The sequence below is a fragment of the Hyperolius riggenbachi genome, chromosome 6 (genome assembly GCF_040937935.1).
Source record: "Hyperolius riggenbachi isolate aHypRig1 chromosome 6, aHypRig1.pri, whole genome shotgun sequence".
NCBI lineage: Eukaryota > Metazoa > Chordata > Amphibia > Anura > Hyperoliidae > Hyperolius > Hyperolius riggenbachi.
This window is the reverse complement of record NC_090651.1, coordinates 338,272,554-338,298,154: the sequence shown is the minus strand read 5'-3', so window position 1 is coordinate 338,298,154 and position 25,601 is coordinate 338,272,554.

Below are 25,601 nucleotides of genomic sequence, written 5' to 3'. Positions count from 1 at the left end.
CGAATTAAAGCCACCTCACAGACCAGGTGGATCTAGCGCTTGCATACAACTCCACAAGGCACTTGTCTCATTTCTTCATCTTTTCTTTAATGTATAAAATTCCTCAATAAAAACAGTAAAAGCAACAATAGTGTAATCCTGTTTAAAACATTAGCCTCAATGCCCGCGCACAGTTGCGCACTCACGTGAAAATTTCTTGATATATTGCACATCAGTATGTTCCAACAGCAAGGTCTGCCCGGCACCTGTGTAAGTAGAAGAGCGGCGTCCCGACTCCCCGTTCCCTCACGGTTCTCCGGCTGCTGCTGCGGCGCTCGAAACTCCCTCTCGATCGGCTACAATCTGGTGACGTCAGACGCGCTGGACGAGGCTCCGCCCTACGCGTTTCGACCAATCGGTCTCATCAGGGGCTGACGTCATCAGCGCGTCAACGTCCCTTTATCCTCAGTAACACGCCCACCACATACTATTGGGTAATTGCCCAATTAGCATGGACTACAAAAAAATGGCCACTGCTAAGTACGGTACTAGTGCTCCGACGCTGTCATTCTAAGGCAGACATTGCTGTTTTACAAAACCCAAAAAAGGGCATTACAGAATGCCGCATTGGACATCAATTTACATCCCCATATAAATATAAAAATATCAGTACAGTGCTTAATATAAATTCCTATCTCTACTTCGCTCTATGAGGTTAAACACCAGCCACTATCTCCATCTTGTGGACAATTAGTGTATTTCTTACCTCAAATTCCTTAATATTAGTATCAAACTCCCCCACTTTCAAACCCATTATCCCCTGTGTCAATACTGTGTCAAATTCAACTCTGCCTCCTTTGTGCATCTATCTCTATACTAAAGATCATTATTAATATAGCAATTTAAATCGAACTCAATATTTAATCCTCCGGATGCAGGGCTTTTAAATTGTAAATCCACCTCCCTTCAGCTTTTGAAATCTCTTTAACCATGTTGGATCCCCTCCATTTTTTCACGTATTTTTCTATACCCATAAATTTCATAAGACTGGGGTTTGATCCATGTGTTAATCTAAAATGATTGGAAACGCTATGTGTTTGGAGTCCCTTAGAAATGTTGTAGATGTGCTGCCCAATGCGTTTATGGAGTGCTCTGGTGGTCCTACCCACATACTCCAATCCGCACGGGCACCACAGTATGTATACTACACCCGCACTATTGCAGGTAATACACTGTTTTATATCCCAAGTGGCCCCTGTGTTCCTGGATATCAAATTCTTGCCTCTAACTGGTTTAGCCTCTCTGCAACCCCTGCATCCCCTACAAGGGAAGAACCCTTTTTGTCCCAGGAGGTCCCCAGTTTGTGTTATGGGGGGTTCTATGTAACTGTTTACCAGTCTCGATTTCAAATTAGGGGCCCTTCTATAGATAAAGCTCGGTTTCAGTGGTAATGACTTTTTGAGAGTGTTATCCAACTGCAGGATATTCCAATGTTTCTTCACAATATTTTCTATATCTCGATGCTGGCTGTTAAAATCCAATAGTACATCAAACTCACCTGCCTGCCTTCTCTGATGTACCCTATCCTGCAGTAAATCCCCTCGATTCATAGCTGCTACTTTCTCTACTTCCAACTCCAGCTCACTCATGTTGTATCCCTTTTCCCGGAATCTTTGCACCAGCATCCCACTCTGTTTCCTATAGTCCTGCATTTCTGTACAGTTTCGACGAATTCTCATAAATTGCCCTCTGGGTATATTGTTTAGCCATCTATTATGATGGCAGCTATCTCTAGGAATATATCCGTTTTTATCAGTAGGCTTAAAGTAGGTACTGGTACATAGTGCATTTTGCTGTATGAAAATGTTTAAATCCAGGAATTCAACTTTATTCCCGTCAATTTTCACTGATATCTTCACTTCTGGCCAATGCTTATTCATTTCATCACAAAAACTCTCCAACTCATTCCTGGGGCCCCTCCAGATAAAGAATAAATCATCAATAAAACGATTCCATGCTATTATATTCTCACCCCCCTTAAGCTGCAGGACCTCCCGTTCCCAAACTCCCATATATAAATTAGCTACGCTCGGGGCGAACTTGGCCCCCATAGCGCAGCCCGTGCGTTGCACGTAATAATCCCCTTGATACCAAAAGTAATTGTGTGAAAGGCAGTATTGTAGTAATCCCACCAGAAACTCTATCTGTGATATTTCAAGGTCCCCACTATTGTGGAGACTTTCCTTCACAATCTGCACCCCCTCAATGTGGGGTATTACTGTGTACAGGGATGTAACATCCCCTGTGACCATCAGGTCCCCTAGTTCCCACTTAATGTCTTTAATCTTTTGTAAGAGATGTTTCGTATCCTTTAGAAGGTGAGGCAACTTAGCCACTTCAGGTTGTAGAAATAGGTCTATATATTCTCCCACCCTTTGTGTTAAAGAACCCATCCCACTAATTATCGGTCTTCCCGGTGGGTTAACTGTGTCCTTATGTATTTTTGGATTAAAGTAAATGACCGGTATACGGGGGTTTGTGGGAAGTAAATATTTCAGCTCATCTGTAGATAGTATTCCTTCCTTCTCTCCTTCCAGTAATTTTACCTTTAGGGAATTCTTGAACTCAGCAGTGGGGTTCTTTCTAAGGACCTTATATGTTGTTTCATCACTGAGAATTCTGGTCATTTCATTTTTGTATTGTTGTTTGTTCATGATAACCAACCCCCCCCCCTTTATCCGCGGGTTTCAGGATAAGATCTTTTTCTTGAACTAGTGTTTTAATTTGATCTCCATACCGTTTAGTATTCCTCTGTTTTTTGATTTCTAGAGTGTCCAGATCATTCAGAACAGCCCTTTTAAAAGTCTCTATAGTGCCCCCTTTCGTTTGATCCTGGGGGTTAAATAGTGATCTATTCTTCAGTTTTGTATGAGTATATTTCTGTGATGTCTCATTTTCTTTCATTATTGGTCCTTGTTTATTCAGAAAGTACTTCTTTATATTAAGAGTTCTGACATATTTATTTATCCCCAAATAGGTTTCAAATTTGTTTAAAGTTTTTGGTGGGGCAAAGTTCAAACCTTTATCCAGGAGGGATAATTGTTCTTTATTCAGGGGTATCCCGCTAATGTTGAAAATCCCCCCCCCCTTGGGTCTCATCTTAATCTGCTGTTTCCTTCCCCCCCTATTCCCCCGTCTTCTCCTCCCCAGTCGTTCTCGCCTTGTGTGTATCGCTGGTCCCATACTTCTCTTTGGTCCAGTCCTAAAAAATGTTCATCATAATCACCCTGATCATCAGCCTCAACCAATCCTTGATATCTATTCCTCAGGGGGACCTCCTCATAACTGTTAGCCTCCATCTGTGCATCCTGAGGTCTCTGTCTTAAATTATAATGGGAGATCCCCGATCTTTTGTACCCTCCCCTTGGAGTTGGGACCTCTCTCCTGGTGGGGCTTCTCCGAGGGACTGTTCGCCAGCTCCGATCATCTGTTTCATCCCATCTATCATTAGTCCAATTATTTCGTCTTATTTTTATAGGTTCTTTAATTTTGATTTTATTAGGGCCCCTGGGGTTGGGGTTAGGGTTGGCCGGCATTTTTGACTGTTCCCTATTGGGTAAATTACTCTGATGGCTCTGTTCTACATTCTCCTGATCTTTTTTATCTTGATCTTTGGGGGCATCTGGTTTTTTGTTTGGCAAAGATTGCCATTTGTATGCTGTATTATTTTTATACTCCATCCAGTCATTGACAAATCTTTTCTGCCTCACTTCCACTACCTCCCTTTCATTTTTAGTTAATTTTGATACCATATGTTCCATTTCTTTTTTATATACTTCCTTTTCCTTATGCGGTTCCATGTTAACCTTAATCTCATCAATCTGTTTCTCAATTTTGAGTAACCGCTGTTGTTTTCGTTTTACCAGAATTCTCAGTAAGTCCACACCACTTTTATTCAAAAACTCCCCTAATTCCTTGTCATTAGCTTCACTATTTTCTCCATCATTAGCCAGTATATCCCACCTGTACCTCCTTGGGACCAAATCCTCCTCAATATATCTATTGTAGCTGGCTATATCCCACCAGACCACTTGCTCTTTGGTCACGAGGCTATACAGGTTTTTAAAATTAGTTTCCATTGTTTCAGCTCTCTGTGGGGCCCCTGGCTCTTTGGAAAATACCAAATTAAGATCAATAGATTCACGATTCCTCATGCTAAATGCATCCATCATAAATCTATACAGACTGCAGCTGCCTACCAGTAGCTGGTACTACTATTAAAGATATATTCAAACAACTAGGCTGCGCTGTCAATACACAGTGAATTAATATAGTCAACCTGCAAATACACTCAGTTGGAAACATCAAATTGTCCATACAATGTCCATAAATGCCGGTGGGATCGCTGTCACACTTTTCCAGAAGGTAGAATACAACACATATGCTGGACTGCGCTCTCCACTCCCTATAACAATATAAAATTACACATAGCGTGACTCTGTAAGGATTATTCACACCACCCGTGCCACAGTGATCAAAAGTGCACCACGCGTGCCCGCACACTCCTGCTTTGAATCTGCTCACCGAATTAAAGCCACCTCACAGACCAGGTGGATCTAGCGCTTGCATACAACTCCACAAGGCACTTGTCTCATTTCTTCATCTTTTCTTTAATGTATAAAATTCCTCAATAAAAACAGTAAAAGCAACAATAGTGTAATCCTGTTTAAAACATTAGCCTCAATGCCCGCGCACAGTTGCGCACTCACGTGAAAATTTCTTGATATATTGCACATCAGTATGTTCAAACAGCAAGGTCTGCCCGGCACCTGTGTAAGTAGAAGAGCGGCGTCCCGACTCCCCGTTCCCTCACGGTTCTCCGGCTGCTGCTGCGGCGCTCGAAACTCCCTCTCGATCGGCTACAATCTGGTGACGTCAGACGCGCTGGACGAGGCTCCGCCCTACGCGTTTCGACCAATCGGTCTCATCAGGGGCTGACGTCATCAGCGCGTCAACGTCCCTTTATCCTCAGTAACGCGCCCACCACATACTATTGGGTAATTGCCCAATTAGCATGGACTACAAAAAAATGGCCACCGCTAAGTACGGTACTAGTGCTCCGACGCTGTCATTCTAAGGCAGACATTGCTGTTTTACAAAACCCAAAAAAGGGCATTACAGAATGCCGCATTGGACATCAATTTACATCCCCATATAAATATAAAAATATCAGACGAAATAATTGGACTAATGATAGATGGGATGAAACAGATGATCGGAGCTGGCGAACAGTCCCTCGGAGAAGCCCCACCAGGAGAGAGGTCCCAACTCCAAGGGGAGGGTACAAAAGATCGGGGATCTCCCATTATAATTTAAGACAGAGACCTCAGGATGCACAGATGGAGGCTAACAGTTATGAGGAGGTCCCCCTGAGGAATAGATATCAAGGATTGGTTGAGGCTGATGATCAGGGTGATTATGATGAACATTTTTTAGGACTGGACCAATGAGAAGTATGGGACCAGCGATACACACAAGGCGAGAACGACTGGGGAGGAGAAGACGGGGGAATAGGGGGGGAAGGAAACAGCAGATTAAGATGAGACCCAAGGGGGGGGGGGATTTTCGACATTAGCGGGATACCCCTGAATAAAGAACAATTATCCCTCCTGGATAAAGGTTTGAACTTTGCCCCACCAAAAACTTTAAACAAATTTGAAACCTATTTGGGGATAAATAAATATGTCAGAACTCTTAATATAAAGAAGTACTTTCTGAATAAACAAGGACCAATAATGAAAGAAAATGAGACATCACAGAAATATACTCATACAAAACTGAAGAATAGATCACTATTTAACCCCCAGGATCAAACGAAAGGGGGCACTATAGAGACTTTTAAAAGGGCTGTTCTGAATGATCTGGACACTCTAGAAATCAAAAAACAGAGGAATACTAAACGGTATGGAGATCAAATTAAAACACTAGTTCAAGAAAAAGATCTTATCCTGAAACCCGCGGATAAAGGGGGGGGGTTGGTTATCATGAACAAACAACAATACAAAAATGAAATGACCAGAATTCTCAGTGATGAAACAACATATAAGGTCCTTAGAAAGAACCCCACTGCTGAGTTCAAGAATTCCCTAAAGGTAAAATTACTGGAAGGAGAGAAGGAAGGAATACTATCTACAGATGAGCTGAAATATTTACTTCCCACAAACCCCCGTATACCGGTCATTTACTTTAATCCAAAAATACATAAGGACACAGTTAACCCACCGGGAAGACCGATAATTAGTGGGATGGGTTCTTTAACACAAAGGGTGGGAGAATATATAGACCTATTTCTACAACCTGAAGTGGCTAAGTTGCCTCACCTTCTAAAGGATACGAAACATCTCTTACAAAAGATTAAAGACATTAAGTGGGAACTAGGGGACCTGATGGTCACAGGGGATGTTACATCCCTGTACACAGTAATACCCCACATTGAGGGGGTGCAGATTGTGAAGGAAAGTCTCCACAATAGTGGGGACCTTGAAATATCACAGATAGAGTTTCTGGTGGGATTACTACAATACTGCCTTTCACACAATTACTTTTGGTATCAAGGGGATTATTACGTGCAACGCACGGGCTGCGCTATGGGGGCCAAGTTCGCCCCGAGCGTAGCTAATTTATATATGGGAGTTTGGGAACGGGAGGTCCTGCAGCTTAAGGGGGGTGAGAATATAATAGCATGGAATCGTTTTATTGATGATTTATTCTTTATCTGGAGGGGCCCCAGGAATGAGTTGGAGAGTTTTTGTGATGAAATGAATAAGCATTGGCCAGAAGTGAAGATATCAGTGAAAATTGACGGGAATAAAGTTGAATTCCTGGATTTAAACATTTTCATACAGCAAAATGCACTATGTACCAGTACCTACTTTAAGCCTACTGATAAAAACGGATATATTCCTAGAGATAGCTGCCATCATAATAGATGGCTAAACAATATACCCAGAGGGCAATTTATGAGAATTCGTCGAAACTGTACAGAAATGCAGGACTATAGGAAACAGAGTGGGATGCTGGTGCAAAGATTCCGGGAAAAGGGATACAACATGAGTGAGCTGGAGTTGGAAGTAGAGAAAGTAGCAGCTATGAATCGAGGGGATTTACTGCAGGATAGGGTACATCAGAGAAGGCAGGCAGGTGAGTTTGATGTACTATTGGATTTTAACAGCCAGCATCGAGATATAGAAAATATTGTGAAGAAACATTGGAATATCCTGCAGTTGGATAACACTCTCAAAAAGTCATTACCACTGAAACCGAGCTTTATCTATAGAAGGGCCCCTAATTTGAAATCGAGACTGGTAAACAGTTACATAGAACCCCCCATAACACAAACTGGGGACCTCCTGGGACAAAAAGGGTTCTTCCCTTGTAGGGGATGCAGGGGTTGCAGAGAGGCTAAACCAGTTAGAGGCAAGAATTTGATATCCAGGAACACAGGGGCCACTTGGGATATAAAACAGTGTATTACCTGCAATAGTGCGGGTGTAGTATACATACTGTGGTGCCCGTGCGGATTGGAGTATGTGGGTAGGACCACCAGAGCACTCCATAAACGCATTGGGCAGCACATCTACAACATTTCTAAGGGACTCCAAACACATAGCGTTTCCAATCATTTTAGATTAACACATGGATCAAACCCCAGTCTTATGAAATTTATGGGTATAGAAAAATACGTGAAAAAATGGAGGGGATCCAACATGGTTAAAGAGATTTCAAAAGCTGAAGGGAGGTGGATTTACAATTTAAAAGCCCTGCATCCGGGAGGATTAAATATTGAGTTCGATTTAAATTGCTATATTAATAATGATCTTTAGTATAGAGATAGATGCACAAAGGAGGCAGAGTTGAATTTGACACAGTATTGACACAGGGGATAATGGGTTTGAAAGTGGGGGAGTTTGATACTAATATTGAGGAATTTGAGGTAAGAAATACACTAATTGTCCACAAGATGGAGATAGTGGCTGGTGTTTAACCTCATAGAGCGAAGTAGAGATAGGAATTTATATTAAGCACTGTACTGATATTTTTATATTTATATGGGGATGTAAATTGATGTCCAATGCGGCATTCTGTAATGCCCTTTTTTGGGTTTTGTAAAACAGCAATGTCTGCCTTAGAATGACAGCGTCGGAGCACTAGTACCGTACTTAGCGGTGGCCATTTTTTTGTAGTCCATGCTAATTGGGCAATTACCCAATAGTATGTGGTGGGCGTGTTACTGAGGATAAAGGGACGTTGACGCGCTGATGACGTCAGCCCCTGATGAGACCGATTGGTCGAAACGCGTAGGGCGGAGCCTCGTCCAGCGCGTCTGACGTCACCAGATTGTAGCCGATCGAGAGGGAGTTTCGAGCGCCGCAGCAGCAGCCGGAGAACCGTGAGGGAACGGGGAGTCGGGACGCCGCTCTTCTACTTACACAGGTGCCGGGCAGACCTTGCTGTTGGAACATACTGATGTGCAATATATCAAGAAATTTTCACGTGAGTGCGCAACTGTGCGCGGGCATTGAGGCTAATGTTTTAAACAGGATTACACTATTGTTGCTTTTACTGTTTTTATTGAGGAATTTTATACATTAAAGAAAAGATGAAGAAATGAGACAAGTGCCTTGTGGAGTTGTATGCAAGCGCTAGATCCACCTGGTCTGTGAGGTGGCTTTAATTCGGTGAGCAGATTCAAAGCAGGAGTGTGCGGGCACGCGTGGTGCACTTTTGATCACTGTGGCACGGGTGGTGTGAATAATCCTTACAGAGTCACGCTATGTGTAATTTTATATTGTTATAGGGAGTGGAGAGCGCAGTCCAGCATATGTGTTGTATTCTACCTTCTGGAAAAGTGTGACAGCGATCCCACCGGCATTTATGGACATTGTATGGACAATTTGATGTTTCCAACTGAGTGTATTTGCAGGTTGACTATATTAATTCACTGTGTATTGACAGCGCAGCCTAGTTGTTTGAATATACATTTATTTTTGTACATATAAACAACTTTCATAATGACAGATCCCCAGTGTAGGTTGAGTACATGTTGTAACCTGTTAGTTCAATTAGTAGTTATATATTACGTATTACAGTGAAGGAAAACTGTAACATATAGGTATTTTTTTTTACTAATGTAAATTATTTTATTTACTTACTTGTTTTGTCACTAGCATCAATTTTTTCTTCTATACCCACTATAGAGTCCTGATCAATTACACCACTTAACTTTTCTTCGTACTCTTTAAAGTACACTTTGCAGCCTAAACCTCCAGTTTTTTTACTAAAAAAGGAGAAAAAGGTTTGTAAATATTTTGGAAAATACATACATTTCATAAAAAAATTGATATATATCTAGAAAAGAAACAATTGATGTATTCTGGTGGTGTTCTACATTAAATACACTTTACAATTTGAACATCAGTTAAAGGTACAAATACTAATCAAACTCTATTACAACAGTTAGCGTCTGTCATGATTAAAAATTATCTTGTTTTTTATAATTACCTAACTACTTCATCTTTATGTTTCAGTGACACTTACCTTTCACTTTCAATATTTTTTTATTGGAATTTCCAAAAAATTGTTTAACAATATGCCAAGACATATTAAAACAATAGACACTTACCTTTCAGTGTTTTGTTTTGATATCTTCTTTCTTACATCACCTTTGATGTCCTGATATCTTTTTTTTCACATTTTGAACAGTCCGCTTATGTACACTAACGCTATTCACTGCTTCAGTAATTTTCTCCCACGTTGTTGTTCTCCATTGTGAATCCGTGCTAGACATCCGACTACCTAGTAGTTTATCAAAAACTGGTACTATACTTTCAACTAAGGCAATATTTTCATTTCTTGAGAATCTTGTGTTGCGCTTTGCACCATCATTTTTTGAAGTGTTGGCAGGAACTTCATGTTCATCTGAACTATTTTCTGAAGAACTACGCTTTTTCTTTCGCAAGGGTGTAGTTGTGGCTGTGACCTTAGTAGTATTTTTTGTTTTAGTGGTAATTTTTTGGGGCTTTTGATGAGGAAACGGTGCTCCATATCTTTTGGTATCAAACTCTGTACTTCCAAAAAACTCTTCACCAGTCGATGGAGTAGCAGTCAGCTATGAAAACAAATATTTCATTAGTTATTACAGTTATTTGTATGGATGAAATACATTTTTATTATACTTATAACTAATGTTTAACAAAAAAATTGATGTACGGTAATAAGTTCATATTTTACCTATTAGTTTTTACCTTTATTAGGAACATTTTGTAAATTTAACCTGATTTTACTAAAATTTAACCACCCCCTCTAAAAAAAAAAAAAAAAAAACCTTTTCACACATATGACATACCTAACTATCCCTCAATTGCTGACAAAAAACTAATTTTTAGTTCACTTAAAGGGAAGGTCCAAGCAAAATAAAGAAATGAGTTTCACTTACCTGGGGCTTCTACCAGCCCCATGCAGCCATCCTGTGCCCTCGTAGTCACTCACTGCTGCTCCAGTCCCCCACTGGCAGCTTGCCGACCTGGGAGGTCGGCGGGCCACATTGCGTACATTTTTACGCATTCCCGCAAGTGCAGGAACATTAACACATACATTTTTACACGTTACTGGTTCAATGCGTAAATTTGTACGGATTGAACCAGTAACGCGTAAAAATGTATGTGTTAATGTTCCTGCACTTGCGGGAATGCGAAAAAATGTACGCAATGCGGCCCGCCGACCTCCCAGGTCGGCAAGCTGCCAGTGGGGGACTGGAGCAGCAGTGAGTGACTACAAGGGCACAGGATGGCTGTAGAAGCCCCAGGTTAGTGAAACTCATTTTTTTATTTTGCTTGGACCTTCCCTTTAACATGATCTCTTCAAGTTCTGACTAAATTAAAGCATAACTAAAATATTTCAGTTACATATGAAGAGCATTTACTTATAACTAAATTTGCAAGGTAATGTTCAAGTTTCCCTCAGGCCGTTATGGACGAAATTGTACTTTAACAATGTCTTAACCAGGGAGATATACTTCATCCCTAATGTCCATTTGATGTAATCTATGCAGAAAAAGTTCTGAAATTAAAGTAAAAAAAAATAGACATGATACAACTGGATCCTACTGTTTCCCTGACTTCTCTGTTCTACAATTTTATAAAAGATAAATTTGATATAGGCAGACATAGAGCAGGGGAGGGAGGGGTAGGAATGTTAACCAGTCTGAAGAGGTGGGCACAAACCTTCTTAATGCAGGAGAAATGAAGAATAACTACATACAGATGTACACATGAGTGTGAACAATATAAAATTATGCACAAGATGTACACTTTTATATGGTCATCTAACTGTGCACAGTGCCTACACTACATAAAAATGATGGCCATTAGGACCTTTGTTAAGTGGAGGGCATGTAAAACACTTACATTAGTAACAGGAATGTTGTGAGCGACTTGACAATTCCGTTTTTCCTTTCCTTTTGGAGTTTGTGACAGAGTATTCAGGCCAACTTTTTGCATCTGTAGTATTAAATTAAAAAACCATATACATTTTAAAAAATAAATCCATTACTATTTAAATAATTGTGATCTTATCCATGGGCAACTACAACAAAATAATATTAAATAAATTGTCGGAGAACATCAGTTTTATTAAAAATAAAAAAAAAAAAAGGTTGATGTTCCCCCCCTATGACTTGGGAAAACTAATACTATTCAAAATATTGGTAGGGGCAAAATATGACGATTAACTAATTATCATGGAAGTACATTTGAAAAGGTAATTAAACCTTACCTTATTTCCTTACTGTAATAGGAATAACTCACCTACAGAGAGGGTAGGCTCGGTCCTAATGATCCCTCTCTCTCTGTTTGACCCCCGGTGCTACACTGGTTCCTACGTACACATCCCTCCCCCCAAGGGGACTTCAAAATTCTTCGGGAGAAGAGTTCTCCCAAAGACAGGCTGCGCAAACGCATGTGCGTCATACAGAACACGTACGTGTGCGTAATGCACATCGGCTTATGTTCCAAAACACTTTGGCTCCCAAACCAATTCCAAAGTCTCCATTTGGACGGGAGACAGCGGTATCTGATCATAATGGTCAAACACCACTAGGGGGGAGAAAGAACAACAGTGGGATACCGGGAGAGAATATGTAATTCTCTGTAGAATCCACAGTATCCATCTCAGTAGGTGAATATGTAAATTTTTTATTACAAAACCCCCTTACTATTACCTTAAGACGACACCACAGATGTTGCTGCCTCATGTCTTTTACCAATTACATTAGTGGGGACCGTAAATACACCTACCCTGCTCTCTCATTCTTCACTGCTCATTCTGTTTATTAACAACCATGATATAATCCCCGAATGAGCATTCAGTCTGAGTTTCCTGTAATCATTATAACTAAGTGTAGTCTACTGGTGTCTTTTATACTTTCTTTTGAAGCCCAAAGGCACCCCCTTGTTGCTCTCTTTAGGAATGAGTATAGCCGTGTCATAACAAAGGCAGAGTGAATGCTCTATCGGTGAATTTTAACGGGACTGAAAAGAAAGTTGAACAGTAAATATTGCAACAAAGTAGGGTTGGATTGTTTTACAAATGTTCCTAACGACCTACACATTGTGAATAACATGAGTAAGCCTCGTCTCCTGTCAACTTTAAGAGTACATCTCCCCCAAGTACTTATAGCATAAAGAAATATAATTTGGGCCAAGTTTAGTAACGTTACAGAATATGCAAAGGAGATCTTATCACTGCATTACATCCATTTAGCATGTGCAACTCAAATGGAATCTATAACTATTGTATGCAACTTACGTTTATCCCTACATTACACAATATATTATAGTATTGTATGTAACTTACACTTACAAATTGCAAGTTACTAATACCAACTCAGATAGGTTACATAGTTTTCCCATTACTTCAAATACTATGATACATTTTCAATGCAATGGTTACAAATGTATGTGCAATTAACTTTGCAACTTTAATTAAAATTAACACTTAAAGGGACACTTAAGTACAAAAAAAAAGAAAAAATTTTTTTTTACTCACCTGGGGCTTCTAATAGCCCCCTGCAGATGTCTCACCGTCTCCCTCCGATTCTCCTGGCCACCCCGCCGGCAGCCACTACCTGTTTCGGTGACAGGAGTTGACAGGCTAGGGACGCAAGTGATTCTTCACGTTCCTGGCCACAATAGCGCCATCTATGCTGCTATAGTATATATCATATACCATACAGCAGCATAGAGGGTGCTAATGTGTCTGGAAACTCAAAGAATCACTCGCGTTCACAGCCTGTCAGCTTCTGTCACCAAAACAGGAAGTGGCTGCTGGCGGGGCCAGAAGGATCGAAGGGAGACGGTGAGGGCACTGGACAGCTGCATGGGACTATTTTTTTTTTGATTTAAGTGACCCTTTAATGATATATGAATATACATTCACGTAAAATAGGTACACCACATTCCACAACTACTTTACATGTGGAATTCCCTGGTTTCCTTTGGGTTGAAAAGTATAAATAATTCCGATTTACAGTAAGGTAAGGTCTGGAAAACAACATTCAAATAAAATAATAAAAAAATGAAATAAAAGCTGATTTACTACGTTTAGAATTTATAGTGTCAAATGCACTGCCTGAGTATGTATGAAAATGAGGAAAGGGTTGGTCATAAAATGAAGAATTTTTCTTTGTTCTCCCCTCTACACCATAGAAATTGAATTCCTAACCTTTATACAGTGACTATACTTCTCCGTCATTATTGACAGCATTTTGAAATGCAACATCTAAGTTGCCAGGACTAACAAATAACTTGAATTGTGGCTAACATTTAACCCCGTCTTGCACAACAACTGTGTTGCTGCACTTGATATTTTGAGATCCTAAGAAACATACTGTTTTTCACGCAGTAAAAGAAGCTCCAGAATATAAGACGCACCAAGATTTATAGGTCAAAAACCAGGGAACCAAAAAAAAAATTAACATGATGCATCCAGATTCCAGGAGCGTCTTCTACATGTCCTGCTGTGTGTCCTACTGTGAGCTCCTGTGCCCCACACCCCCCCTGTCCTTCTGTGCCCCCATGTGTACTCCTGTGTGTCCTGTGCCCACATGTGTCCCCCAGTGTCCTCCTGTGCCCCCGCCTTCCCCCCTCCCGCCTGCGTCAGCGGCCCACCCACCCCCAATTGGAGTGTGAATAGTGGTGGCATCTTGCCTTTGGCAGGCTCACATGCTGATCCAAGATCACTGTGCTACCTCCCGGTAGCCTTCCTCTCTTTCTGACCCCCCCCCCCCCCCCCCCCGTTTGTAGTAGTAAGTAGCAGTAGTGTATCTCCTCAGTGCTTCCGCGCTGACTGCTGACGTCCGTCTTCCAGGCACTTCTGTTTCTAGCGACTGACTCTGAAGAGACGACGCGCATTTCAAAGCCGTTTACTAGAAGGAAAAATGCCTCTATGACGGATGTCTGCAGGCAGCGCGGACGCACTGCGGAGGTACACTATCACTACTTATTGCAAACCTGGGGGGATGGAGGGATGCAGTCACAGAAAGGCAAGGAATCCTCAACATGGTGGCAGATGGTATTGACGGAAGTTAATAAGTCGTGCTTTGTCTGCCTTTGTTGTACAAGACGCAGGGACTTTTTCCAGTTTTTTGGGGAATATAAAGTGCATCTAATGGTGGCCATACATGGTACAATTTTTTCATACAATCTTACCATTTCTATGAATATAAGGGAACTGTATAAATTATCCTTTCAGTATATTCACTTCATTTACCCTTCTATTACATAGAAATGGTAAGATTGTATGAAAAAATTGTACCATGTATGGCCACCATTATACGTTGACCTATTCCGTATGCAGTTTTTTGGTTACCACATTGTGAATAATATGATGAGAAAAATAAAATGTTTATGAAGAATGAACTATGTAAACAAATGTATTGAAAACAAATATGAGCAATGACTGACATACTTTTGAAATGTTTACAATTAATCCATAACACTCACTTAGGTAAAAAAAAAAATATATATTTAAATACAATACCTTGTGTTTAACTTGCAGGACTGTAGGATCCTCTTGGTGCAAATTCTGATCAATAAATACCTTATTTCTCTGATGTTCCTATTTTTAAAAGATGCCAAACTTTATTTACAAAAGTACTTTGTATTGAAACATATCCTTGAAATTATAAGATAACAAAACTAACCTTCTCTTTTAACACAACTGTTTCACTACAGGGATTCTTTGAGCCCACACTGTTTACTACTTTCACACCTACATTTCCTTCCTCTTGCCATTTTTTAGGTCGACCCTACAACAGAAAATTTAAGCTTAACATATAAAACAGTGCATCATTACACTTTTAAAACAATCTAGGAAACATACTCACTTGCACCTTATTTGTTGTACTGTTTTTTACATTATGTTTTTCCTGCGACACATTAATTTGAGTTAGGTCTTCCTACAAACAATTAAACAAAAAAAAAGGTAAATCAATGTAAACAACAAAAAATACCGTACATACAGTACTAGCCATCAGTACAAGCAAAAACATTTTATCATAGTATGAAACCATTTATTCGTTAAAGAGAGTATAAAGTGAGAATAAATCTCACTTCATACCTCTTATGTAGCTGGTGCATGCACGCCCATGATAAAACGTCGTTGTAACGCGGCTTAACGGGGGTCATTTAATCCCCAGAAAGCCTCCGTAAAAGTGTAGCAGCGCTTCCTAATTGGGGCAGGGCTAACAGCCACAGCCCTGCCCCATACGCATCTGTCAGACGTGTACCTCCTCCTCCCCCCCACCCATATCAGTCTTCATTCACTGAGTGAGGCGGGGGAGAGGCGACAATTCGTAACTGTTGGACACGCTGTTAGGCAGGGCTGCGATCGTTAGTCCTGTCTGTCAGGTGAGCAAATTCTACGATCAAGTTGGTCATACATTTTACTGAGGTGGTTTTGGAGGGTCAGGGAACCCCGTTTAGCCACGAGATAATGGTGTTTTACCAGGGGCACACATGCCCCTGCTATATATGAGAGCAGAAGCAAAATTTAGTCGCGCTTTAGTGTCTAGATTAGTACATTTTTTAACAAACACAATTTCATCCTTGCAACCTTCGACAAGCTTATATCCTGCAAACTTAATTAACAAGTTGTAAGTTCTATGAGGTTTTCAAGCTTGTGAACTCATAACCGTTGCTACTTACAGTAAATAGGAACCTACTGTTTACAAATGGAGTTAAAACCTTACAAAAGGAGAGTGAAAGCTCTAGTTCCTATACATCCTTCCCTCACTTCTCCTGGTCAAGGGAGTTAGCACTGGAGAGAGAGTGGCAATACAAGAGAAGGAAAGGATCTGTACGAACAAGAGCTTTCCTTCTCTTTACATAAGTATTTGCTTCATGTTTCTACAAATGTGGGTCACATTGGCCTCAATTCACGGAGCATTATCAAACGTTTATCAAACATTTTATCAAACGTTTGATAATTTACCTCATGGGTAAAATCTCATTTTGAATTCCCTAAGGTGTTATATATTTGTTGAACGTTTTATCGGTAAAACATTCAATAAATATATAACACCTTAGTGAATTTAAAATGAGATTTTACCCATGAGGTAAATTATCAAATGTTTGATAAAGTGTTTGATAAACGTTTGATAATGCTCCTTGAATTGAGGCCATTCACTTTTTAATTTAATAACGAATGGTATGAACCTGATGTAACCTTACGTCAAACACATGAAAGAAAGAAATTGCAGCAGTTAATCTTTAACAAAGCACCTGGACACATAGCAGAAGATCAAGGTGGCAGAATAGGACAGCGAGAGACTGATTAGCCTGAAAGGAACGGGAGTAAGCCCCAATTATGTATAAAACTTCAATTTCATCTGTCTCAAGTGTAATTTGTAACTCAACAGTACTATACTCTACAAATACACTCCCAACAGAGTTCCAGGGAATCCTATGTGAAAGCAGTACACATTGCACACAGTTTTAGTCTATAACCCATACACCTTGTTCAGATTGTGCATGACTACATAATAGAGGAAGTATCCCCTAATTCCCCTGCAGATTACCTACACATCACTCTTACATGTACCCACAGTTACATTGCCTTCGACCTAATAGAGAATCTTTGTCACGGTTTGAACCTTTTGCAAGTACAGTTTCCTAGGATTATTATAAATCTATAAGTAAAAAGAATCAATATGGCAGTCTCCATATCCTTCTCACGACTGTTGTGTACTACAACTCCTACGTGTTTGTAGTTCAGATATGAAATTCATGTTACATACATTCAATCACATTTCCAATATACAAAATAAGAGGAGTGGAAGTGAAGGATTCAGAGTTGGTGGTTTCCTGAACTGTGGAGTCAAAGTCGGTGGATTTTTATACCAAATCCACAGCACTGGTTCTCACACTAGTAAACACAGTGTCCAGGCAACTGAAATTAACCACAATCACATTTGGAAATTTACCCCCCCCCCCCCCCCCAATCTGCATCATGCAACGAGGCAAAATATTACATCAACAAGAGGCACACAAACTACACCTTGATCAACTACATACTGACAGCAGCAGAGACAATTTTACAATAATGAACTTCACAATACACATTAAAAGATAATTTATTAAAGGGAAGGTCCACACTGGATATAGAGAAATTGCACTTACCTGGGGCTTCTTCCAGCTCCTGGAAATCTACCTCTGCAGACTCCACACTAGGGCTGCATGGTTTTTCGGTTTAAAACTGAAACCACGGTTCGTGGCAAGACGATCTGTTGATCGTCAGTTGCCTCGGTTTTTCGGTCCGCTGTCTATACCTTGTTTCTGGCCCTGCTGTGCACGGATTGGACAGACGCAGTGAATATGTATGAGTGTTAAGGAGGGTGGGGGGGGGGGGTGTGGGCGGAGGATCCACTAGAGTGAGTGTCTGGGCACATACAGCTTTCTGTATGTGCCCAGCTGCTCGCTCTAGTAGATCCGCCCCCCCGCTCATTAACACTCATACATATTCACTGCTTCTGGCCAATCCGCGCACAGCGGGGCAAGAAACAAGGCAGTGTTCTCCCTAGAACAATTACCACCCGGCTGCTTTCCTGGCTGACTGTCATCAACACCCTGCCCGATTATCAGGGTGCACGGGCTTGCTTGAAAAAAAAAAACAAGCAGCGCTGTTCTGAAGTCTGTCACTGTACTGCTCCGCTCTGTGCAGGAGATCTCGCGCTTCCCGACGAGCTCGTGTCTCTATTGGCTCAGCCTCTTAATGCCGCTGAGCCAATGGAGGCACGAACTCGCCGGGAAGCGCAAGATCTCATGCACAGAGCGGAGCAGTACAGGGACAGACTTCAGAACAGCGCTGCTTGTTTTTTTTTCCAAGCAAGCCCGTGCACCTTGATAATCGGGCAGGGTGTTGATGACAGCCACGATAGTGCGACTGTGCGTGGCTCAGCCGTCAGTCTGCAAGCTTGAAAGTATGCGCGGCTTCGTACTGTCGGCTAAACATTAATGTATTTCATACATACATGCCTGATATTACTGGCGAGCGGCGTTTGGGGGCATAGTTGCGGGTCGCCACCACCCCCCCCCCCCCCCCCCCCCCAGTGCAAAAGCTTGTCTAGAGGAGGAAAAAAAATAAAAAAAAAAAAAAAAAACGGGGAAAAATCATAATTACAATTTATGATAGAAAAATCGCAATTTCGATTATTCCATAAAATCGTGCAGCCCTAATCCACACCTCCTATTCCTCCCACTGACCAGTGGTAAATAAACTGAGCTCAGCAGGTCGGATTCCATATGCTTTCTGGGGGTTCACTTGTAAGTGACTTCATCTGTTCTCTACTGCGTAGGCGTAGTAGTTGATTGCCTAAACAGTACAAACCCGATGATGTCCCAACACCACATAACTCATCGTGGTAGATATCTAAGAATCAGAAGTGACGATATTGGCTTCTTCTACACTGGACACCAAGAGCGAGTTTAAATGCGGCAAAGGGACAGATCAATCACAAGGAGCTTAAAGAAGCCCCAGTTAAGTGCCGTTTGTTTTCTTTTTACAACGTGGACCTTCCATTTACAAACACTCTTCTTTACTTTAATTTTTTTAACAGAGAAAAAAAAAAAAAACTTACATCTTCATTTCCACTGCTTCCATACACATGACTTTTCCGGATAGGAGTATTCACCTACAAACAACCAAACAGTCATATCAATTAACAGTTAGTTTATAACAGTACATCACTAATTTGAAATTTCAAAAAAAATTGAGGTACTTATCCTATCTATTTACACATTCCACTATGACTAAGAGCCTTGCGTCTAAATAGTCACACTGCATTCAACTACACTCCATTGATGCGAAATCAACCACCATTGTGAAAAGCCACAGTGCTAACATACAATCCTTTACAAATACCAATGCCCTGTGAAGTAAAAGGCTGGGCAGAGGCGCCAAAAGAATACAAATATACTAAAAAGTTTAAAATATTCGGGTGGCGGCTGTGGACCGGCCACTCCAAAAAGGACAAGAACATTGTCACTTGAGGGTAAGACAATTTATTAAAAATTCCACAGACAATTCGCAACGCGTTTCACCGGTATATCCCGCTTCATCAGACAATAAACATACGGAGTATCACTATTAAAATGAAAGAGATGGAAACATGTCAAACAACTGTACTATATATGGATGTACAATTAATCGTGGTACGTGATTTGGTCTGAGGCAATACATTATTTTGTGGAATCCATACACAGTAGATATAATCAGCATAAGCAACATTTTAATTATACTAATAATTTTACCATATTGCTTATGTTGATTTCTTTCACATGCTTCCATCTCTTTCATTTTTATAGTGACACTCCGTATGTTTATTGCCTGATGAAGCGGGATATACCCGTGACACGCGTTGCGAATTGTCTGTGGAATTTTTAATAAATTGTCTTACCCTCAAGTGACAATGTTCTTGTCCTTTTTGGAGTGGCCGGTCCACCGCCGCCACCCGAATATTTTAAACTTTTTAGTATATTTTTATTCTTTTGGTGCCTCTGCCCAGCTTATTATCAAGATTTCCACCCTGGTGGAAGGGTGATGTACCCTCCTTTCCTTCTACAGAGAGCAACATCTTAATCCTGAGTGGGGACAGGTCTAATCTCCCCACCTGCCTATACAGTGGTAACCTATATGGAAACCCTCGTTTGTGAGTATTATACTTACTTGTCAATTATTCTCCTGGTTCCAATACATACTACACCATACCGGGCTCTTGTTTTCTTTGTTTTGTCTTTGAAGTAAAAGGTTTATGCTAGCTACCATATTTATTTACTTTTAAACAATACCAGTTGCCTAGCTATCCCTCTGTTTCTAACATTTTTAGCCATACACCATAAACAAGCATGCAGAATAACACGTCTCAGACATTTTGACAGTTCAGAAAAGTTTAGCTACATGATTGTTCTGAATGTAATTATCTATGTTCTCCCCAGGACCAATTAGGGGGGTGGGACGCCCGGCTGTTTTTAAACCCCACCCATCTGTTGTCATTGGCCCACTTAGCTTGGAAAAACAAGCCAAAGCAGAAGCATCGGACCGTGCTACACATCATGCCGACACAGCTGCACTCTATACGCACACCTTCTCCCCGCCTAGTCAGTCCTCTGCCTCCCCTCATCTCTACCTCCATCTGTAGCATGCATAAATTTGCACATAGGCATCAGTATGGGTGGCCTCGGGCAGGCTGGAGGGCCTCGCCGAACACATTCTGCCCGGCATTCTTTCTCCAGGCTCAAATGAAAGTTTTAGAGTTGCCAGGCTTCCTTACAGGTTAGCATAAAGGGATAATGTACAGGTGGGGGGGGGGGGGGGGGTCGGGGTAAAAATGAGTTGAAGTTACCCGGGTCTTCTAATGGTCCCCCGCAGACATCCTATGGCCGCGCAGCCACTCAACGATACCATGGCCCCGCCTCCACTTCACTTCTGGAATTTCTGACTTTAAAGTCAGAAAACCACCGCGCCTGCATTGCCGTGTCCTCGCTCCCGCTGAAGTCACCAGGAGTGTATTGCACAAGTCCATTATGGTCTTTGGTCTGCGCAGTGTGGTCCTGGTGCCATCAGCGGGAGCAAGGACACAGCAATGCAGACGCAGTGGTTTTCTGACTTTAAAGTCAGAAATTCCAGAAGTGAACTGGAAGCGGGGCCGGAGCATCGGTGAGTGGCTGCGCAGGCACAGGATGTCTGCGGGGGACCATTAGAAGACCCGGGTAACTTCAACTCATTTTTACCCGACCCCCCTACAGTATCCCTTTAATGTAAAGTCTGCCTGGCAGGATTGTTAGGGATTTCTTTTCACTTACTGAACGCCTGCGCTGGCAGTGTGGATTCACAACCCCTTCCCCCTCCCTCGACCTACTCACTCCTAAAGATGACCCGGTGTGTGTGGATTGCAGATCTCGGAGTCTCCCAGACAGGACACTGGCCAGCTGAATACCGAGGGGAATCAGCTTGTCCTGTCACAAGGCTTTGTTAGATAGCCTGATGGCAGCATGCAGGTGTTCATCTTAGATCATATCGTGGTGGCTGTGACCAGTGTGTTTTTTTTATTAATCCAGCTTTTTAATGAGCTTTTTGGACCAATATCTATTATAATTTATGATAACTGAATTACCCTTACCATCATGTTACTAACTATCCACAGGTAAGCGTACAATCTAATTCCTACCTTCATGTCACTATCCACAGAAGAGTTTACAATCTACTTCCTTCCTTCATGACACTATCTATCCACAGAGAAGCTATCAATCTAATTCCTGCCTACATGTCACTATCTATCCACAGAAGAGCTTACAATCTAATCCATGCCTTTATGCTACTTACTAACCAGGAAGGATCTTACCATCTAGTCCCTGTGTTTATGTCAATAACTATTAACAGAGGATTTTACCATCTAATCCCCACTGTGATGACACTAAATATCTACAAACTATTTTACAATCTAAACGCTGGCGTCATGTCCCTAATGGTTGGAACACAAAATGCTGTTCTGGCAATGTGTTATTTAAAAACCAATCAATTTTCAAACACAATCTTTGCCTGATCACATACTCTCAAAATATTCCAACTATTTTACACAACCTTCCCTATAAAATTGAACAGCAAATCAGAATTAAGATCACGTACTTAAACTGAATCTGACACTTCATATTTCAGCCAAGATATGAATGGGTCATCACCAGCAAACAGCAAACATAACGCTTTAGTACAGCAGTAACACTCGCCATTTTAAGTTGGCAAACACTTTATCAAACTGCTGCAGTAAGTGTAAAGCATCGTACACACGCCTGACTGCAGGCAATAACTGGTCCGTCATCAACTTTCGTTGGGGCGGGAGTCCCAGCAGAAAAGTCTATCGTGTGTTCAGTCAGTCTGCAGACTAAAAGCTGCTTCTGAACAATCCACCAGGCAGATCTTTCCATCCGCCCAGCGCATTGTTCAGAAACAGTCTTATCAGTCTACAGACTAACTGTACACACACTACACTGTGTGCTGGAATGTCCGCCACACGGAAGTTGCCGGTGGACCAGTTAATGTCTTCAGTCAGGCATGTGTACTAGGCTTTAAACACCACCACCTTATATATACACAGCCACATAGTGGATGGCGACAAGGGCGTACCTTATAGGGAACTTAAAAGTTTCCCATCAGGTACGCCCGTATCACCACCCACTATGTGGGTGTGTATATAAGGTGGTGGTGTTTTTCACTTTCTTCTGCAGTTTGATAAACGTTTTGTCAGCCCCAAAAACAACGTCTGATACTGCTGTACTAAAGAGCTATTTCTACTATTTGATAGTGACAACCTATTGAAACCTTGAATTGCAGTAATTCCGCAAGACAATAGGACGGGGTTGTGGCACACCTACTGGTGCTAAGGTGCTCCTCACTTAACTTTTTTGACTTAATATGTCAGACCATTGAAATGTGTGTAGTTACCAGGTCCTACATTTTGCATAATCATCAAAATACAACTTTTTTTTTCCTTATACACATACCAACTCCCCACCTAACATTCATAGGGTTAACTCAAGGGTTAATCCTAATATAAAAAAACTACATATTCAAAAGTTTTTTGAAAACCCAGGTATTATCTCAGACTCCTACTAACATTAAAGGCTGACAAGTTTGAGAACACCAAACCTCTGTATAGTAATTAAAATCTTACAACCCACCTCAGGATTTACTATAAACACAGTATACACAGCACTCAAGCTATCATGAGCCAAATACATGCATGACCCTACTACTGTGTTCTTCTAGATTTCTCAGGTGATTACAAAACACATTCACAACTACCAGTCATTGCAGTGCTCCAGCCTACATATTAGTACGCATCTTTCACTAACCACTCTTAACAAACTAATAACAAACAAGTATTTAAAAAATAATCAGTCACAACTACTATCTTCTTACTCCTAAAAGCATGTTATCTAAAAATTCCAAAGAATTACAACAGTAGTGTGTGCAAACTATACATCCTGTTGCTAGTCTGCTTTGCTAGTAAAGAAAAGGTTCAGGGACAATAAAAAAAACAAAAACCAAATACTTGTGGCTTCCCCCAGCCCATGGAAGGCAGGAGGTGCCCTAGACGTCGCTATGCAGGCTCACAGTGGTCTCCAGTGGCGCTCCCCACCTGGCCAAGGCACGCAGCCAGGTTGGGATTCTGATGTGATCGATTCTGCAATTCACACATGCGCACTATCATCATCGAACGTCTTCCGGCCTTGAATACACTGGTTCACTACTTCTGAGCCTGGATGAAGCCCCAGGTAAGTGGATATGGTTTTTAATTTTCTTTTTTTAATAACCCAGAACCTTCCCTTTACAAAACTAAATACCAGTGCATACGGGAGGAAAGAAAATGAATGCTACAGCCACTACATATAACCACCAATCTATTAAAAGTACACACCACATGACTATATGAAATAATCATATGCCTTCACAACACCATGCACTAATTTACCTAATAATAAATCTATAAGAAAACAAGTAGGATAAAAAAGAAAAAAAAATTACATAAAACTTCAGACAAATAGAATTCCACTACTAATATGAACACTACTCATTACCTCTACCAAAAAAAAAAAAAAAATAATAATTCACAAACAAAATATCCCCCCCAAACAATACTACACATGTTTCAGGTACATTCAACTTTACTACAACTCACATTACTGTATATACCACTACAACAAAAACTTCTTTACCCTATAATAAAATTAAACTATACTTACACAAGACTGCATTAGACTTAGGAACAAATTCGAATGGGAACTCTCCAGTCATCTTTTTCTCTCCCCTCCAACGCCCTTTGGACTCCATCCAGCCAAGCCAAGTGATTCTTCCTCTGCATCTGACGTCTTGCCTTCTCTCCATCCTTCTTGAACTCTCCATGCTTCCTGCCGCCCTTTCCTCTCCACCACACCAACCCTTGCATCTCCACCGGCGGACACACGTGCTTCTTCCTCGGTCTCCATCAAAGCTCCTCGCCACAATTCCTGCCGTCCTTTCCTCTCCACTGCACCGCCCTTCCAATCTCCTCCGCCGGTCTCAAATGTACCTTCCTCGGTCTCCATCACAGCTCCTCGCCACAATTCCTGCCGTCCTTTCCTCTCCACTGCACCGCCCTTCCAATCTCCTCCGCCGGTCACAAATAAACCTTCCTCTGTCTCCATCATACCTCCTCGCCACAACTCTTGCCGCCCTCTCCTCTCCAATCCTGGGTCCAAAAACTTCCCTTTCATAGGACCTGTTGATTCCTCCTCTGAGTCTGCACAAGCTCCTCTCCAGGTTTCCTGCCTTCCATTCTTCACCGAAACTGCGGCCTTCCCCATATTTCCGACAGCGCCATGCACTTCCTCCTCGGAGTCGGAAAGCATGACTCCTCTCAATTTTGCCAGCCAGCCTTTCTTCTTCACTCCAACCAAATGATCTTACAGCCGTCACCCAAACTTCTCTCCACGCATCCACTACAAAATGGCGCTACACTAAGCGAAGGCGTGACCTATATATCTGCAAAGCCCGCCAAAATGGAATCACGTGTTGCATACCCCTCCTCTTCTTACCCACAACACACTGCTTCCATCGAAAAATATCCGCACAGCTTTCTGATTAACGCTTGATCCCCGCATGAATACAGCACAGCAACCGCACATACACCGAACGCAGGAGAGATTTTACCAAACGCTAAGCGCACGCGAGTAAAAATTTGTGAATACACACAAAAAATGTTTTTTAACGCATTCGGTTAAATAACGAACACAAACATTTTACCGACCAAGCCTTTGTGAATGATAGCCATAGTCTGTGACACTCACCCCATCACCCTCACACACAGTGTCACTGTCACCCCTCATTACCCTGGCCTGACCGCATGACAATCACTCTCAGCCTGTCACACAGCACCAGAGACACAGCCCACAAGTGTCGAGGGAGGAGCTAACATTGCAGAACAGTGTGGTAAAAGTCACAGTACAATCCAGGAACCAACCTCCAGTTGTTCA